At 35.1% G+C, this 21222-nt stretch overlaps 1 protein-coding gene and 1 pseudogene across 2 annotated transcripts in view; one reads left to right on the top strand and one right to left on the bottom strand.

The window, feature by feature from the left end:
• The window catches only part of LOC145243621 (ectopic P granules protein 5 homolog), a 230294-nt gene that overhangs the window by 185575 nt on the left and 23497 nt on the right, over window positions 1–21222 (bottom strand). The window lies entirely within an intron of this gene.
• Window positions 15365–15483, top strand: LOC145244260 (5S ribosomal RNA; annotated as a pseudogene).

The following is a 21222-nucleotide window of genomic DNA, read 5'->3' as shown; positions in this document are numbered from 1 at the left end:
TTCCTGAGTTCGACACGATACACCTGAAGAAGGTCAGTGATTAGATAAATCAAACCGTTGTGAAAATAACACTCTAGATAAGAACAAACGTTCGAAGAATCCAAATGATATGAATGTTAAAAATTGTTGAAAATCATTTTACATGCGTTGTTCAGCTTTCATGGAATTAAAGGTAGGAAATGTTCTCTTGGTGCTTTTCTCATGGCGCTTACATTCATGCAAAAGAAAACAGCGATGATTTCAATCTCTCAGCAGTTTTACGTGCTATCTGTTGGGGGCACATCTCTACTACTTAGAATAATTAACTATTCCATAATGTCACTTCCAGGGAACGAGAACCGTTTTACCAGAGAAGTCAGCATGAAATACCTCTTCGGGGCCAAGTTCTTCTTCCTGGACTGCAGCTTTAAAGACAAGATTAATAAAACAAAGACATACCTACCTGTATCTGACAAAATGTCTACCATGCTGAACGACAGAGAAATTTATAAAAATGTGCCCGATTGCAACTCATGATCGTACAATCTCTTTAGAAACTAAATTCCCCCCCCAAAAAATTAGTTAAGTGGGTTAAGAGTGGTGTACTTCCATCGAGCATAGCTAATGAGATTAGACCCTCAGCATCGATCCATCCTAGATTATATGGTTTACTGAAAACTCACAAAGTAGGTATCCCTTTAAGGCCCATTTTATCTATGGTAGGGTGATTGCAGCATAATGTCACAAAATGGATCTTAAATATTTTACAACTTGTATTAAAACATTACAGTAAATACTGCCTGAAAGATTCATTTCATTTTGCAGACTTTATTCAAAGGTCAAAGGTTGCTAATAAATTTATGTGTTCTTATGACATTAACAACCTGTTTACTTGTGTCCTGATTTTAGAGACTATAGATATTTGTAAATATTTTTTATATCGTAACCAGATATCGCCTCCTCCCGTTTCTGAAAGCATATTTGTTGAGCTGATGAAATTTGCCACTACAGCTGTTGAATTCAGTTTCAACGCTGTAATGTATCGGCAAATAGAAGGTGTGTCTGCAGACCCTTACAACCTCAGACAAGAAGCAGAGGAGGCCTATTGCAGTCAAGATGCTCAAGAAGATCGAGGAGACATCAAGTTTCCTTAACCTCCTTTGAACCTCAGATGAAGCCCACTTGCATCTTGATGGAAAGGCGAACTCCAAGACAAATGTCTTCTGGAGGTCCTCCAGACCCAATGAAGTAGCCACCAAGCCCCTGCACTCTCCTAAGTGCACGGTGTGAGCTGCAATCTTAGCCAGAGGCATCATCGGACCAATCTTCATCGAAGAATCTGGTGCAGCAGTGACAGTCACCAAGAGGCGGTATATGGGGGTCCTCAAAACCTTCAAGAGTGAGCTCCAGACCATCTACCGTCGCTCATGAGCAAGTTCTGGTTCCAGCAGGACAGAGCAAGTTCTTACACTTCAAACCTGTCCCGAGATTGGCTGAAAGAGAACTTCAGAGGCCGAATGATCAGTCTGAAGACTAATCTTGAGTGGGCACCCCATAGCCCGGATCTAAACCCCCCAGATTTTTTCTTTGGGGCTATCTTTAGGACAGAGTCTACGCAGGGAAACGCAGAACCATCACAGAACTCAAGGAAGCCATCAGGGAGGAGATGAGAGTCATTACCAATTCGGTCTGTAAGAACGTCATGAACAACTTCGTGCTGCACCTCAAGAAATGCACGGAGCTAAATGGAGGCCATCTAGAACATATGCTGTAGAACAGAACAAAAAGGCCAAAGACCCTAGTTTTTTGATGTGATGTTTTGAATATAATAATCAAAGTTTCATTTCATTCGGACAAAACACTAAGAAATTGGACCTAATTAGAGTTGGGGCCATCCTCTGTGTGTGTGTATGTATATGTATATATATATATATATATATATATATATATATATGTCCATATATATATATATATATATAATGTCTATATATATATATAATGTCCATATATATATATATATATATATATATGGACATATATATATATATATATGGACATATATATATATATATGGACATATATATATATATATATATGGACATATATATATATATATGGACATATATATATATATATGGACATATATATATATATATGGACATATATATATATATATGGACATATATATATATATATATATATATATATATATATATGGACATGGCTCAGAGGCTAAGGAATGAGTAAGTATGAATAATTGTATGTTTTGGTTTCAATTCTGGCTAATGGCAACCAAGTCATATATATATATATATACATATATATTTAGTTTTGATCCCACTACTATATATGAGGTTCAATATAATAATCGATTGAGAATTGTCTATATAATAAATAAATATGTAATCTGTACGAATTAAAATATCATATTTAAGCGTATCTTACAACTGGGCCAGGCCGGGCGACCTGCTAGTCTATTTATAGATTTAAAAAGAAATTATTTGGTGTCCTATTTATAGGACAGTGGGACCTAATGGGTTAATAGTACTTTGAAAGTTAAATTTAATTATTATAGTATCATTTGGTTGTTTAATTATCAATTTAATCGAATTATTATAAAATTCTGTAATGTTTTAATCTTTATTTATAAAATGTTTTAATCTTAATTTATAAAATGATTGGATGTAAATATTTTCTGAAATTTTTAATTTTTATCAAATGAAAATTTACTTGCTAAAAAATTTTTTTTTTTTTTTTTTTTTACAAAGGAGTCATCACTTATAAAGGCTTGGGGGCCACTCGAGAATAAGGGTTATTGGGTATACATTAGTCAATGTGATTATAGCATAGTAATCATAAGTAGTGGAAATTTTGTAAATTGGATTACTTAGGGGGACGATTCATCAAGAACTTGTTTACATTGGACTTGAAGGCAACTATATTGTAGTCAGCTGGAAAGCAGGCAAATGGAAGAGAGTTCCACAGGCATGCAGCTCTGAGAAAGAAGCTTTGTTCATGGAATCTATGTTCAGGTTTAGGCACAGATAAAGAGTGTGGAAAATTATTGATAGTGGTTTTGGCTAGACAAGTGTTTCTCGTGAAAGTTTGGCGGGGGGGGGGCATAGATTGAGGCTCAGACGAGCACTTGCCATGAAAATAACGATAAAGCGGAGACAGGCTTGCAACATCTCTTCTGTGGGGAAGAGGTTGCAGGGAAGAGAAAAGGGCATCCCTCACTAAGCTATAAAGTCGATTTTGAACTATATCAAGGCAGGATAAGCTGCTTCCAGCAGCTCCTGCCCAGATGTGGCAACAATACTCCATCGTTGGCCATACCTGGCTTTTATATAGGTAGAGAATTGCATCATTAAATTACTTTCTATTCGACAGTTTAAATACTTGCAAATTTCGTTCAAATTGCAAAGGGTTTTTTTTAAATCTTTTTTTTTAATCTATATGAATAAAACAGTAGATATATGTATGTATGTATATGTGAAATTATTTAACCGATAAACTCTGAAACTTCTGGCCACATAACACTGAAATTAACAGGAAATAATAATCATACACAGAGGATGGTTTATAACGAATAAAATCTTTGTTTGGATGAATTATGCATACAGAAATATGTTGGCAAGTCTTGATGCAAAATGTTCATTTCAATTAGCTGACATATTTCTATTTTCTTTTGCGCAGGTCCAATTTCTTTCATAGCTTAAAGGGGTTTAATTTTAAATCTTTTTTATCGATAGCTCAAACAGTAGTGAACCCGGCTAGAGTGCTAAATGTTTTGGCTTCGATTCTAGCTGATAAAACCCCGAGTCATTTTTTAAACTTTTTTTAAAAATCAGTACTATATATTAGGTACAATATAATATTCAATAGAGAATTGGTTCTATAATAATAAATACAAACTCTGCATGAATTAAAATATATTTAAGGATATTTCACGACCAGGTAAAGCCGGGCACTCCCACTAGTTATTAATAAAGAATTAAAATGGTTGATTTGTTTAGAAAGAAACTGAACTGCATTCTGGTGGATATAAATTTTGTAAAAGTCCGTTTTTGTAATTTATGTTATTGCATTTTCGATTTTAATAAATAATTGCTTAATCATAAAAATAAAAATGATTATGGCTCTAAGTCACGTAGAGGCGAGAAGTACATATGAATTGGTCACAAAATTATTTATGACTGTGATGTCATCTTTATTTGAAAAACAGTGTTTAAAATGTCAATAAAATAACATTAAAATAAACAACTTTTTTTAGAATTTTCCTGTACAAGTCAACACTATCTTCACAAAAGGTCAACAAAAAGATATATATGTACAGGGCTCTACATTGCAAATGAAACAGTCGCATTTGTGAGTGATTTTTCAAAGTGGCGACTAGAAATAATGAAACGCTTATCTTTTGGCGATTGTATTTCTTTCACTGACAATCTTCCAAAGCTCACTACTGAATGAAAAATATCTTTTCAACTTTTTTTGTTTTATAAAACGAACAAAATTAAATTATTTAAACAATAAAAATTTAATAGAACAATATAGTCTTTTTTTTTTTTAATGAAGGCTGTTTAAAAAAACATCTGAAGAAATTAGAATGTTTATACCTTCAAGTATCAACATAAAATTTGTTGTATATTTAGAATTACACTTATTAAAAAAATACAAAAAAAAACTTTATGTACATAATCGTCACAGAATGAAGATGTCATATTCCAAAAATCACATGAGTTTCGCTAGTAACTTTTCAATTTGGCTAGTAAGCGAAAATATTTAGTTGTCAAAGATCAACTAAAAATAAATTTGTCCATAGAGCCCTGATTATATATATATATATATATATATATATATATATATATATATATAATCAGGGCTCTATGGACAAATTTATATATATATATATACACACACACATATATCAAATAAAATTATACCGTAACCAGGGGCCAGAAAAACATCATATTTCACACCATAACTTGAAAAGAAAAAAAAAAAAAAAAAAAAAACGTATCCTAGGGCCACCGAATCCCGGGGTTCTACTGCATATATTTTATTAGATGGGATAAACAAATTATCCAACCCATGTCATCATAAAATTGTCTGATGACATGGGTTGGATAATTTTTTTATCCCATCTATAGAAACAATCTTGTAATGATTTAAGCAAATATTCCCGAGGTGAAATAATAAAATATATTTAGCTCTAACAACGTATCGAGTATTTTTTTCCCTGTTTTTTTTTTTTTTTTTTTTTTTTTACTAAATATGCCTCTATATATATATATATATATATATATATATATATATATATATATATATATTTTTTTTTTTTTTTTTTTTTTTTTTACAAAGGCATCACCACATTATCAAGGCCCAGAGGCCACTCAAGGATAAGGGTTAAAGAGTGTACAGTAGAAATTGGTCAATATAGTAATCATTAGTAATGAAAATTTGGTAAATTTAATAACTTATATGGAACGGCTCATCAAGAACTTATTTACTTTAGACTTGAACACAACCATATTGTAGTCAGCCGGAAAGCAGGAAAACGGAAGACAATTCCACAGGCGTGCAGTTCTAAGAAAGAAGCCTTGTTCATGGAATCTACGTTTAGGTTTAGGCACAGATAAAGAGTGGGGGAAATTATTGATAGTGTTTACAGCTAGACGAGTGTTTCTTGTGAAAGTTTGGCGAGGGGGGACCATAGATTGAAGCTCAGTTGAACACTTTCCATGAAAATAACGATACATCAGAGACAAACTCGCAACATCTCTTCTGTGAGATAGAGGTTGCAAGGAGGAGAAAAGGACATCTCCTACGAGGCTACGAAGTCTATTTTGAACTCTATCAAGGCAGGACAAGTCCTTTCTAGCAGCTCCTGCCCAGATGTGGCAACAGTATTCCATCCTTGGACGTACCTGGCTCTTATATAGGTAGAGAATAGCATCAGCAGTGAGATATCTACTGGATCGATAGAAAGAACCCACCATTTTTCCAGCGGCCTTGGCAACATATTTGATATACGTGTTCCATTTAAGATCAGGAGTAATGGTCAAGCCCAGAAGCTTGTCAAAACTTGAGGCCTCCTGAAGACGAGAGCCATTCATTTCAATTGATGACAAATGTGGATTAGAATGTTGATGATGTAAAGAGAGAAGCTTGGTTTTAGATGCATTAAAAGTAACCAGCCACTTCTTTCCCCATTGTACTACGTGCTCAAGATCAGAGGAGAGAGAATTGGAGAGAACTTGGTCGTTTACTGTCTTAGATGTGGTACCATAAATGGTAGTGTCGTCAGCATAAATGTCTACAAATGATGTAAGGATATGATTTGGAAGATCATTAATGTAGATCAGGAAAAGAGTTGGGCCCAGGATGGATCCCTGAGGGACACCGGCATTAATACTGTGAGCTTCTGATTTTTGCCCCTCAACTACTACTCTTATGAACCTATCAGAAAGAAATGATTTAATAATTGAGAAGACTTTTCCAGCTATACCATAGCTAGCGATCTTATGAAGTAAACCTTTATGCCATACCCTATCAAAGGCTTTAGATATGTCAAGAGCAATTACCCTAGAAAGATTGCCACCGTCGAGAGATTTGCTAATCCTATGCGATATAACTGTAAGGACATCTGCTGTAGATCTAGCAGAACGGAAACCATATTGAGTGTCACTAAGAAGGTTATTTTTGTTGAGATGTTTGATTACTTCTGTATTTAACACAGATTCTAGCAACTTACTCATGACGCACAGGAGACTTATTGGCCTGTACTGAGAGGGGGATGAGCGATCACCAGAATTCTTAAATACAGGGCATACTGATGAGATTTTCCAGGGAGATGGGAAACTATTCTCCTTAAGACAACGTTTAAACAGTTTTGTAAGTATGGGCGCTAATTCAGGTTGAAGTTTTTTGAGTACTATAATTGGAATACCATCAGGGCCAGTTGCTTTACTCGAATCAAGGTTTTTGATTAGCTTCGCAACATCACGTACAGATATACGTATATCACATAGCGTGTTTTCTGATACAGGAGGAAATATTGGGGGTTGGCGGTCTTGGTCGCAAAGGGTAGAATTAGCTGCAAAGTTCTTGACAAAGAGTTTGGCTTTGTCTGATGCTGACGAGATTACCTCAGGTCCATTGATAATAGTTGGGATGGAGCACACGCTTCTGTTCAGGATTCTGTTTGCTATTTGCCAAAACTGGTGGGAACCAAGCCGCTGCTCAGCTACTTTGGACTTAACAGATTGAGCATACAACACTCTTGCGTTCCTTATTACTTTCTTACAATGGTTGCTGGCAGTCCTGAAAACGGCTTTAGTTTCCATACATCTATTACGTTTGAAGCAGTGGAAAAAGTGATTTCTGTGCGCAATGGCAGCAGCACATTCTGGAGAGAACCATGGCTGGCTGTTAGGTTTTTGCTGAAACTTTTTAGAGGGTATGAAATGGTCAATACCTACAATTAACCATTCAGTTAGGTCTAATACTATAGAGGACACATCCTTTATAAACATGGAATGCAGAGGTAGATCAGATATAAATGTACGGAAGCTATCCCAGTCAGCCTTAGTGTATCGATATACTGTACGATGAAGAGGTACGTCTGGGGACTTATTACATTTCACTTTTATCTTAATTGATACAACAGAGTGGTCGGAAGATCCAAGAGACGACAGAACAGAAACTGAACATAGTTCAGGGCAAGTTGTGAGAAAAAGGTCTAGTAGGCTCGCATACTGGCCGTCATTATCGGGCACACGGGTAGGTTCCTGAACAATCTGAGTGAGGTCATAGGCAATGGAGAAATCATGACAGAACCTCCCCTCATCATCGGTCTTGTTTGAGTGGGTCAACCATTCGACGTTGTGAACATTGAAGTCTCCACATACGTGAATGTTAGCTGAAGGATAAGTAGAAAGGACTTGGTCAATTTTCTCAGATATGCTTTGAAAGATAGTAACTCCGCTGTTGTGGGGGCGATAGAGAGTAAATATAAATGCAGTAGTGTGAGCTAAAGCAACCCGGAAGCACATATAGGGTAAGTTAGGATCTTCCCTGGAGATGTCCCTCCCACATGGAAAGCTATCTTTAATATAGGCACATATTCCATGCCCATGGCGATCTTGGGGGTCAGATTTAGAAGTTAAGTTAGAGTATCCTGAAATTGCAAACTCATCTAGGGAAATAGCCTGTCCAATGCCAGTTTCACTTAAAAATAAAAGGTCTGGTTTAGTCTCCTGTAATTGGGTTTCAACCTCTGGAAGGTTAGAACGAAGACCCCTGATGTTGGAGAAGGAGACATGGTAGTAGGGGTCTACGTTGGAAGTTGGAGAACCGGGTTTAATCGTGTATTTTTTCTTGAAACATGTCATGATGAAATTTTGGAATTTGTGGACTAGGTCGACAGATTTACTTAGAGCAGGACAGAGAGGGGAAATTAAGAGAGAAAAAGAAACGAAGAATTTTTTTTTATATTTGTAGCTAATGATAAGGTAAAGCCGTAACAATTACCCACTAGTATGGCATCGAGAGGCCCCACCAGAAGCTACTGCATGGTCCAGAATCCATTCACCAAATGGCAATACAGCAGCCCCAGTACTTTGCACCTGCTGATAGGACAGCCTCCTTAGTGGTTAATCCAAGGTTCGGGTCCCTGACTATCAGGCGGATAACGTCAGCCCAGACAAAACGTTTACCTCCAGCACCCTTACTAGTGACATGGCTACAAGGATAGGCATAGAAACAGAAAATTTCCGCCATCTCAGCCAACTGTTCGCAAAAATACTGCCAACCTAGAAAACAGCTTTTTCTTCTCCCTTTGTCCGAAAAATCACTCATTTAAAAAATGAGGACTGAGGGACAAATAAGAAGAAGCGAGAGTAACAGGAGCTGCCGATAACGCATCCACAATGCGTTTTCTACTCTCCATTAAAAAAAAAAAAAAAAAAAAAAAAAAAAACTATTAAGTATTGTACTTAATAAAAGTCCAACAGACGTGTTTAAGGGAAAGTATGGTGATAGATTCCCCTCACACGAACTAAAAATGAGTATAATTCGTAATTTTTGCTATCAACTCGGTAGATAAATAAACATATGTACGAGGAAAAAAAAAAAAAAAAAAAAAGCTAGCATTTAATAAAACAGAAATACACAAATTAAATACTGAAATAAAATGGAGTTGTTAATATTTTAAATCTAAAATAAAAAGCATGATTGAAATCACTTATCTCAACAAAAACAATTCCGTCTCCAAATTGCAAACTGCATTGAAAGAAATTCAGTTAGTAGCGTTCAAAACATTTTTTTTTTAAATTAGCCGTTAAAAGAAAATCGTGATTTTATTCTGAACTTAAGCTAGTAACGTTTTAAGAAGCTTACGATATAAAAGAAAAGGCTGATGGGGGGAGGGGTTCTTCCGAAAGTAAGTTGGTGCCGTTATAAGTAATTTTGAGGTAAGATGGAAGCCGGTATTGGACTAGAAAAAAGCTAGCATTTAATAAAACAGAAATACACAAATTAAATACTGAAATAAAATGGAGTTGTTAATATTTTAAATCTAAAATAAAAAGCATGATTGAAATCACTTATCTCAACAAAAACAATTCCGTCTCCAAATTGCAAACTGCATTGAAAGAAATTCAGTTAGTAGCGTTCAAAACATTTTTTTTTGAAATTAGCCGTTAAAAGAAAATCGTGATTTTATTCTGAACTTAAGCTAGTAACGTTTTAAGAAGCTTACGATATAAAAGAAAAGGCTGATGGGGGGAGGGGTTCTTCCGAAAGTAAGTTGGTGCCGTTATAAGTAATTTCGAGGTAAGATGGAAGCCGGTATTGGACTAGAAAAAAGCTAGCATTTAATAAAACAGAAATACACAAATTAAATACTGAAATAAAATGGAGTTGTTAATATTTTAAATCTAAAATAAAAAGCATGATTGAAATCACTTATCTCAACAAAAACAATTCCGTCTCCAAATTGCAAACTGCATTGAAAGAAATTCAGTTAGTAGCGTTCAAAACATTTTTTTTTAAATTAGCCGTTAAAAGAAAATAATTATTTTTTTACTATAATAATTATTAAATACCTACAAACACTAGTGTTTCATCCTTTCGGGAATCTTCAGTGCAGGTATATATATATATATATATATATATATATATATAAAATCACATCTGCACTGAGGATTGAACCTTCAATCTCCAGAAAAGAGTACATAAGAAGGCTGCCTTCTCTAATAGTTTCTTCTCCAGAACTGCTACACTCTGGAACTCCCTTCCTGGTTCATGTTTTCCCAAATGTACTGACATGCAGAAAGTTCAAGTGTAATGTGAATAGATATCTTGCTGCTCGACTCCCTATATAGTATCCCTGCAACTACTGTCCCTGATAGTAGCCCCCTACATCAAAGGGGCACTGTGCCTTGTTTGGGGTGAAAATGGAATAAAAGTGTTTTTATGGGGGGGGGGGGGTAGATGTACAGTTTTATGACTTATTATCATATATAGTTTGTTTGCCTGTCTGTCCATTCCACTTTTTATTGGAAACTCTTGGGCCCAACTCTCATCCTGATCTTCGTCAATCCCAAATCACATTCTTAGATCATTCGTAGACATTTATGCAGACGATACCACAATCTATTGCAACACTTCAAAGGTCAGCAATGACCAAGATATTTCTGATTCTCTTTCTTCTGATCTTGAGCATGTGATGCAATGGGGAAAAAGGTGGCTGGTTAATTTTAATGCATCGAAAACCAAGCTTATCCCCTTTCATCAGAATCGCTCCGACCTCATGATACCCCAATTGAAATGAATAGCTCTCGTTTTTGGGAAGCTTCATGTTTTGACAAGCTTTTGGGACTGACCTTCGCTCCTGATCTGAAATGGAATGCATATTGATACATCAAATCTGTTGCCAAGATAGCTGGAAAAATGGTTGGATCATTCTATCACTCTAGTAAGCATCTCATTGCCGATGCAATTTTCTATCTGTATAAGAGCCAGGTACACCCTAAAATGAAATACTGTTGCTACATGTGGGCACACCCTATTCAACCTGGATAGAGTTCAAAACCAGCTTCGAAAACTAGTAGGTGATGCCCTTTTCTCTTCTCTGCAACCTCTTTCCCACAGACGAGATGTTTCAAGCCTGTCTCTGCTCTCTTGTTATTTTCATGCAAGTGCTCAATTGAGCTCCAATCTATGCCAAACTTTCACAAAATACACCCGACTAGCTACAACCACTATCAACAATTTCCCCATCTCTCTATTTGTGCCTAACTTTAAAAACAGATTCCATGAACAAAGCTTTTTTCCCTCAGAACTGCCTGTCTGTGGAACACTGTTCCACTGGTCTGCTTCCCGGTTGAATACAACATGGCAGCCTTCAAGTCTAATATAAACAAGTTCTTGTTGAGTCGTCCGCATAAATAATCAAATTCTACCCAATTTACATCATTAACGAATACTACACAACAACCTTACGTTCATTAACCTTTATCCTTAAGTGGCTTTCAGGCTTTGATAAGTGGTGACTCCCAAGTAAAAAAAAAAAAAAAAAAAAAAAGAAAAAAAACATCGTTAGGCGACAATAAACCTTTGGTTTTATTCGAGGCCAATCATTTAATTAAAATGAAAACCTGAACAGAAAAAAGTAGAAAAAAAATAGAAAGGAAAAAAGAAAAAAAAAAAAAGAAAAAGAAAGTTTTGGAGGACTTTTTCTTTAAATTATGTGTTTAGACACGTGTGATTATTTTAAGGAGGGGAAGCTGGTTTAATCAGTCATAATGAAGGTATCTATCGTTACTTAAATCATGAACTGGCATCTAAGCTTCAGCCTCTGTCCCATCGACGAAATGTTGCATCCCTCTGCCTTTTCTACAAGTATTTTAGTGGTGAATGCTCTGACGAACTGCAATCACTTGTGCCCCCACGACGTAAGCACCCGCGACAAACCCGACAGGCTGCTAAATCCCACCCCCACACTGTAGAGATCCCTAGATGTAAAAGATCTTTTTACTCCAATAGTTTCTTCCCCAGAACCGCTGGACTCTGGAATTCCATTACAGGTCCCTGCTTCCCCAACAGTACTGACGTGCAGAAGTTCAAGTGTAACATGAACCGACATCTTGCTGCCCAAATCCCTACATAGTACCCCAGTAGTTGTTGCCCCTGATAGTGGCCCCCTACACCAAAGTGGCAATTTGCCTTGTTTGGGGTGAAAATGTAATAAAAAAAAAAAAATTAAAAAAATGTCAGAATGTGCGTTAGATGACAGGAAATAAAGAAACTAAGTTTTCATCAACAAATTTAACCACAATGAACAAATAAACGTGTACTCTCTGTACTTTCTTAAATAATTTTCTACCTCCTCTTGCATATCACTGAGCAGGTTATTTTTGCTGATGTGTTTTTTTTTTGTTTTTTTTACATGGGGGTCACCACTTATCAAGGCCCGAAGGCCACTCAGGGATAAGGGTTATTGCGTGTACAGTAATCAATGAGATAGTATTGTAGTAATCATTAGTATTGGGGGTTTTGATAGAGTGTCTTACTTAAGGGGGCGGTTTGTCAAGAGTTTGTTTATGTTGGACTTGAAGACGTCCAAGTTGTAGTCAGGTGGGAAACAGGCAAGCGGCAGAGAGTTCCACTGGCGTGCAGTTGTAAGAAAGAAGCTTTGCTCATGGAATCTACATTTGGATTGGGGAAAATTATTGACAGTAGTTTCAGCCAGACGGGTGTTTCTCGTGAAAGATTGGCAAGTGGGGACAAGGGATTGGAACTCAGACGAGCACCTGCCATGGAAATAACAATAAAACAAAGACAGGCTCGCAACGTCTCTTCTGTGGGAGAGAGGTTGACGGGAAGAGAAAAGGGCATCCCCCACTAAGCCACGAAGTCTATTTTGTACTCTGTCAAGGCAGGATAGGCTGTGTTTAGCAGCTCCTGCTCAGATGTGGCAGCAGTACTCCATCCTTGGACGTACTTGGCTTTTATACAGATAGAGAATTGCATCAGTAGTGAGATATCTTCTGGAGCGGTAGAAGGATCCCATCATTTTCCCAGCGTCCCTGGCAACAGATTTGATGTACGTGTTCCATTTCAGATCAGAAGTAAAGGTCAAACCCAGAAGCTTGTCAAAACATGAGGCCTCCCCAAGACGAGAGCCATCCATTTCAATTGATGCCAGATGGGGATCAGAGCGTTGATGATGTACTGTTTATCACAGATTCCAGCAACTTACTCATGGCGCACAGGAGACTGATTGGTCTGTACTGAGAGGGGGGACCAGCCCCCAGAATTTTTAAAGATGGGATAGACTGATAAAGTTTTCCAGTGTGTTGGGAAGCATTTTTCCTTATGCCATGAAAATAACAATAGAGCTGAGACAGGCTCGCAACATCTCTTCTGTGGGAAGACAGTTGTGGGAAGTTGATATCAGGATGTTTGTTCACATTACATTTAAACTTCTACATGTTAGTACAAGTAGGGAGGCAGAAAACATAGAGGGAATTCCAATGCCTATTTATTCTAAAAAAAAAAAAACTGTTAGAAAACTCTGTGTAACTGACTTTCATAATATACAAAATTTATTCTATCAAATCATATGATGAAATATTTTAGCTTTCTTTTGTTTTCGTCATTTTCATACTTTTTAATATCACCATTTTTTTTTTTTTTTCTTTGAATGAATTGCAGACAAAATTCATTGTTTTCGGAATGAGAATAAACAAAAATATTTAGTTTGTTATTCAAAACGGCACAATAACCGTTCCTATAGAGTGCTTTTATTTGCCAAATCAACCCCCACCCACCTTACTCTTACAATAAAGTCCTCCTCCCCCTCCACAATGATTCGTACTGGTCAGCAGACATGACTACAAATAGAACAGCAAATTCAGCCATTTTGTAATTATGAGCCTCTTGCCAGCATTTTCGCTTCATTTATTTGTTGTTTATTTATTATTTCATTGTTTTTCTTTGTTTACTTTTTTTTAGAGTTTCTTTTAGAAAAGTTCCATTAACATTTCGTCATACAAGGTGATCTCCTCCACCCCATTCCTGCTATAAAAAAAAAAATTCCATCCATGGAATAGTTAATACAATTTTAATTTCTTTCTGCAATACAAGACCAAAAAAAAAAAAAAACATTACTTCTACACTATTAGGACGAAATTTCGGAAATCGTAAAACTGAATTTCACATGAAAACAATGGTATCTCCGTATTCCTCGTATTTTTAAGATGATTATATCCAAAAATTACGAAAATCGATAAGGTAAAAAATTATTTATTGGAGAAAATAAAAATAGAATTTGATGAAAATGATCGTAAGACAGCAGAGTTCAAAAGGCAGGTAATTTTCCATTACGATTTAAACAAGATGGCGGCAATTTTTCACCTGCTACCACGATTAAAGTTGTTGTTTCTTTTTTTTTTTTTTTAAATAATTCAGTAATATTCAGGTAATTTCGACTGCATGATTTGGAAGCTACCATTGTAATTTATTAGAATTGACAAAAAAATCAGTTGAAACCATTGTTTTTTATCCGAAAACTCTATCGACTAAAAAATATTGTCCCAATAGTGTAGAAGTGCCAAATAAACTTCAGTCCAATGTCTGACTTGTCCACCAAGTTTCAGTAAGCCGTGCCAACAGTCTTTGTTTTATCAGCATTTAATAATAAACACGTCTAGATACGATGTACAAAATTGTCGATAACTGAGACACTCCTTTTTTTTTTTGCACTGCTGTGACTTGTGCTGCGATGGCCCTCTTCGTATCTATTTGACCAAATCTATGAGGATATATTTTTGACGTTCACAGACAACATGAGGCACATGGTGAGAAAGAGTGTGACAACATCACTGACCAGCTAAAGGAGTACCGTCCACCTCCAGTGATTTAGCTGTTTGCCTGTTTGTTATACGACACACACTCTAAACCGAAATCAAAAACAAAAACAACCCAACTTTCCCCCCCTTTTTCTCCCCCCCCCTCTCTCTTTCTCTATCTCCCCCAATTTCTGATTGGTTTCCTAACTTAAAATGTATCAAACATTAATACTGTAATCCTTTTTCTCTATCCCATTGCAAAACTCATTCATGTTCTGCAGGTGAGGAAACAAAAACGATAAAATCCACTATAAAACAACCAAACTAAACACTACAAACTAGCGATTGAAGATGCAAAGAGCTTGAAGAATAAAAAAACTTCTACAAAATAACTGGATTTGTATATCAATCCTTTTCAGGTTATTTAATGCCAAATCCATGATTTTTGGAATATGATATTTTCATTCTGTCATAGATACGTAAATCATACAGAGTTTTATTTATTTTTATTTAAAATATAGCACCTTGAAATATATGGCATAATCACGTTGACACACCGGTTCCTGTCAGATCACCAAAGTTAAGCAACGTTGAACCTGGTCATTACTAAAATGGGTGACCATTTTGGGAATTCCAGGCGCTGTATGTAGGAGGACGTCGACACCTCCCTGCAAGAGTTGCAAATATCTAACATCGTCATCTCCCCTAATGGGGATATACATGCAACTGGGGACCGCTTGTGAATTTCATACTCCTACGGAATTTCCTCCAAAGGAGGAAGTTGGTTAAACCCAAATAGGGTTAGTGCTGTTTCACACACAAGCAACTTGACTTTATTTTATAAAAACAAAATTGCCGGATGAATCCTAATGTGTGTGTGTGTGTGTGTGTGTGTGTGTGTGTGTGTGTGTGTGAGACGCGGTTTGTCTCAGTCTACAGGCAATCCACTCAGGCAAGTTAGGTACTGAAATGAAACTTATGATCCAGCGGATGTTTTAGTGATATTTATATCCATGTTTGGTGTATGGAAATGCAAAAAATGCAAAAAAAATAACGATTTACTAAACAACGTTTTATTTACTGGATATTTTTCCGGTACAAGGACCCAAGTTTGCTCAGCTGAGCAAACATGGGTGTTGGTTTATGTAAATTTTGATGAACAGTATTAATTTTCCCCCACAAGTAAGTATATCTTAATACTTTCGATTTTCTGTTTAATAGCTATATTTCATCTAGGTATGAGACAGAGTTTTTTGCTAGTAGTTTACAAACAGATTAAAAGAAAAGGTAAAAAAAAATACATTTTCAGGTGAGTGTTGATAAAAATTATAAACTTGGGTACTTATGCATAATAAAGACCGCATTATCGGCGGCATAATCTGGACAGGTTACGCAAATAAATAATAATAAGAGTAATAATCCTTTTCGTCAGCTGCTACCATGTCATTGGCTAAGCATTTTGGCAGCTTACATATCCTTCCTGGAATATGCCAACAATAATGCGAATTAGAAACTCGCGTTACTCTTTATTAAGGAAGCCGATGGAAATAATGATCATTTTTAAAAAATAGAGTATGTCATTTTCTCTCTCCAGCAGTAAATTATTTATTTTTTTATTTAATTGTCTAGAATTCCCCCTATATTAAAAAATAAAAAAAATAAAAATCTGTATGATTAGTGTACCCGTGATGGAGAGAAAAGATTGTATACCAAAAATTAGATAAATTGATAATACAGTTTTATCTTCATATATAAAATAAAATTGTTTCTAAGCAATTAATATAAATTTGTAGACATTACAATAAATCTTGCAAATTTGAATTATTGAGTTATCTCCCTTTGTTTAATTTTTTTTTTTTTTTTTTTTTTTTAATTGTTTTCAAAATGATAGCTGCTCCTCGGTTACTCATGAAATTTGATTTTCTTATTTTGTTGTCTTAAGGAGAATTGCTTCCCAACACCCTGGAAAACCTCATCAGTATGCACCATATTTAAGAATTCAGGTGATCAGTCATCTCCTTTTCAGTACAGGCCAATAAGTCTCCTGTGCGTCATGAGTAAGTTGCTTGAATCTCTATTAAATAAAGTAGTCAACCACCTCAGCAAAAATAACCTCCTTAGTGACATGCAATATAGTTTCTGTTCTGCTAGATCTACAGCAAATGTGCTAACAGTTATATCTCATAGGATTAGTGAATCTCTCGATGGAGGCTTTTATTCTAGAGCAATTGCTTTTGACATATCAAAGGCCTTTGATGGAATATAGCAAAAAGGTTTATTTCACAAGATCTCCAGCTACGATATAGCTGGAAATGTCTTCTCAATTGTTAAATCATTTCTCTCTGATAGGTTCATAAGATGGTTGATGGGCAGAAATCAGAAGTCAATAGGGGTTCATCCTAGTCCCAATTCTCTTCCTGATCTACATCAATGATTTCCCAAATCACATCGTAAGATCATTTGTAGACATTTATGCTGATGACACTAGCATCTATGGCAACACTTCAAAGGTCGTAAATGACTAAGTTCTCTCTGACCATGAGCACGTAGTGCAATAGAGAAAGAGATGGCTGATTAATTTTAATGCATCTAAAACCAAGCTTCTATCTTTACATCATCAACTCTCTGATCCTCGTCTGGCATCAATTGAAATGAATGGCTCTCGTCTTGGGGAGGCTCCATGTTTTGACAAGCTTCTGGATCTGACTTTTATTCCTGATCTGAAATGGAACACGTACATCAAATCCGTTGCCATGGTCACTGGAAAAATGGTCGGATCATTCTACTGCTTCAGTAGATATTTTACTGCTGATGCAATTCTCTACCTGTATGAGAGTATAAGAACCAAGTATGTCCAAGGATGGAGTACTGTTGCCACATTTGGGTAGAAGCTGCTAGAAACACTTATCCTGCCTTGACAGAGTTCAAAATCGACTATGTAGCCTAGTGGGGGGGGGCCTTTTCTCTTCCCTGCAACCTCTTTCCCACAGAAAAGACATTGCAAGCCTGTCCCTACTTTATCGTTATTTTCATCGAAAGTGCTCGTCTGGGCTCCAATCTATGATCCCTCTCACCAAACTTTCACAAAAAACACCCGTCTAGCTGAAACCACTATCAATAATTTTCCCCCACTGTTTATCTGTGCATAAACCTAAATGTAGATTTCATGAACAAAGCTTCTTTCATAGACCTGCACACCTGTGGAACTCTCTTCCGTTTCCCTGCTTTCTAGCTTACTACAATATGGTTATCTTCAAGTCCAATGTAAACAAGTTCTTGATGAGCCGTCCCCTTAAGTAATTCAATTTATCAAATTTCCACTACTGATTACTATAATATTGTCCCATTGACTACTTTACACCCATTAACCCTTATCCTCGAGTGGCCCCCAGGCCTTGATAAACGGTGACTCCTTTGTAAAAAAAAAAAAAAAAAAAATCAAACTGATTAATTATTTCATCACGGGTTTGTACATCATACAGATTTTTCGATGCATGTTCAAAATAAAAACGAAAATGGAAAGTCGCAAAATTGGATTTCCATTAAAAAGCAATCTTATCTACTTCTTGTTATCTTCATGTTGCAATTCCTTAAAGATAACTGCATTATTATATAAAACATGTACTTTCACGATTTCTCGATCCATTGATCTGCCAGTATTATTTCTGAAATGCAATTTAAACAAGAAAAGTAGCTCCTAGCTTGGAATTCTGTTTATTATTCAAGTAAAACTTGCAATTGGCTTCAAAAACAATTTTTATTAATATTTAATTTTCTACTCTGTCCTTTTTACGTAATTATTTTGGATATTTTACCAATTTCGACATAATTAAGGGTGCTGGTTAAAATAGAGTTGACAGGTTGATCTTTTTAAAAATAATTCATTTTAAGCAACAACAATATTACATACTTAATTGTCATGTCGAAAATAGTAATATATCCAAAAATTATGAAATTATATTGAGTAGAATAACTTGTGTCTTTAGTAAAACATCTATAGAGAAAGATTTTTTTTTTTTTCAAACTATACAGGCTAAAATGTCGGTCGCCATTAAAATGTAATCTAAAATTTGTGTTCCGAGTTATGCCCCTTGGGTATGAACTCTTGATCGTCTATTTTATAACATCTAAGGAAAATACAATTTTTCCCCAATTTTCGGCACTTCTGCAGGACAGTGACATATTAGCAACAGAGACGAATTATCGACCCCTGTTCTTCGAAAGAGAAATGACGTTTAGCGGCCATTATGTGAACCTCAAATATAAACAAGTGTTTACGATAACGCAAAAATATATAACGAAATAAATGACACAAAAATATATGAAAATCGAAACATTTATTGTATGAAAAAAATGTATCAAAGTATAATTTTAATCTATTAATATATTTTTTTCAATGAGTGATTCATAACTGAAAATAAAAAATAAATATTTTTAAAACATGAAACATTTATAGATTGTTTTTTTGTTTGTTTGTTTTTTTAGAATTATTTAGGGTTTTTACGGTAAGATTGTATAAAAATGTAGCAAAATAAAATTTAAAAAACATAAAACATTTAGAGATTGTTTTTAGAATTATTTGTTTTGTTTGTTTTTTTTATGGTAAAATTGTATAAAAATGTCGGAAAATATAATTTTGAAAGCATTTATAGAGGTTTAAGAATTTTTTTTTTTTTTTGCAGAGAGAGATTGGATAAAAATGTAGCAAAATATAATTTTAGTTTTCACGCACTTTTAGAAAAGAAAGAGTTATCGACCCCTGTTCTTTGGCTGACAAGCGACATCTGTCGGCTTTTCTTAAAACATGTCACTGACTGAATAATTTTCTACTTGATGAATTTTCGTAATTTTTAGATATATTACTATTTTCGACATGACAATTAAGTACGTAATATTGCTTTTGCTTAAAACGACATATTTGAAAGATCGATCTTACCAACAAGCACCCAACCTTTGGTTTTAATTGAAATTCAATAATTTCGATTTTCGCTTTTATTCGAACAATCGCTGATTTTCTTTATTTAATTTTTTAATATGAGAGGGGGGATTCTAGATAAGAAGTTTAATAGATTATGCATACCGCGCGTGTGCGTGTGTGCGCGATCGCGCGTGTGTAGACGAGATGAGTAACTGATTATTTCTACGCTAATAAAGTACACGCATTTTTGCAGACGAAATAATTCGCGTTAAAATAAAACTCGACGTGTTAGTGTGGGCGTTTTTAGTCGATAATATGAAATGCCGTTTTATTTTTTTATGAAGTAAAATCTATTAAAACAAAAATAAAATGTCTATAAGCTTATCTGCCTATTAAATGAAATCATTTTACAGTTTGTTTTTTTTAGTTTTTTATTTATCTTTTCTCGATTCGATTTTGATAATGACGTTATCTGGTACGATTTATTATGGCAACTTTGTCCATCCGTAATATCAAAGTCGGCACCGTCAAAATAATTAGCTCCTTTGTTTTTTATGTGACGAGTTTGCTATGAATTAATGAATGAAAAAAATATATATGAATGAAAGAAATTATGAATGAATGAAGTGTCGTTCTTCTTTAAAATCAAATGTCTTTTTATTTTTACTTTCGATACGTAGAGGAGAATATTTTGGGCGGACCCGGACCGGACCTGTACGAGAGTGCCCACCTTCTAAACATCTGTTTTACAACTTTTTTTATTTTATTTTCCGACGATTATTATAGATTACAGGGTACTTCACGGGGAACGTGGACCCTGCGTAAACGATGTTTTTATTTAATGATTGCTCTCTGAAAGCGTTTTCTTTCATTTTCTTCGTATATATCTTCTTTCTTTCTTTCTTTTTTAATCGCGCGTGTATTTATTTTATTAATTTTTTTTTATTTCTTTGAGTAAATTTGATTCATACTTTTATTTCGTGCTTGTTTTTATTTTATTTTTTATTTTATTTTATTTTAATTTTTTGTTAAATTATTTTTTTCATACATATTCAAATAATGCTTTTGCCCTCCACCCTACCCCCTTTTGGGGGGGGGGGAGGGCTAAAATAGTACCAACAAAAAAGTTTTCGTGATTAAATAAACCAAAGAAAACCTTTTGCGCATGCGCTTTCAAGAACCAATCATTAAATAAAAACACCGTTTACGCAAGGTCCACATTCCCGATTACATACTTAAGTATCATATTTGCAGAAAAAAATTTGAAAAAACAAAAATAAAGTTAATGACTTTTAAGAGGATTCACTTTTTCTTTATGACGTTTTAATCACGTGACACGTTGGTAAAAGAATGGACAGCAAGTCAGGTAGCAATAAAGTAGAACGTTATAACGAGAAAGTGAACCCCCTTCTTAAAAGTCATTAAAATAATTTTTTTTTGTCAAATTTTTTTTCTGTTAATATGATGTTT

Source organism: Euprymna scolopes, chromosome 22, assembly GCF_053919585.1.
Source record: "Euprymna scolopes isolate OS-2025 chromosome 22, ASM5391958v1, whole genome shotgun sequence".
NCBI lineage: Eukaryota > Metazoa > Mollusca > Cephalopoda > Sepiida > Sepiolidae > Euprymna > Euprymna scolopes.
The sequence above is the reverse complement of the archived record's forward strand: the minus strand, read 5'-3'. Positions and strand labels throughout refer to the sequence as shown.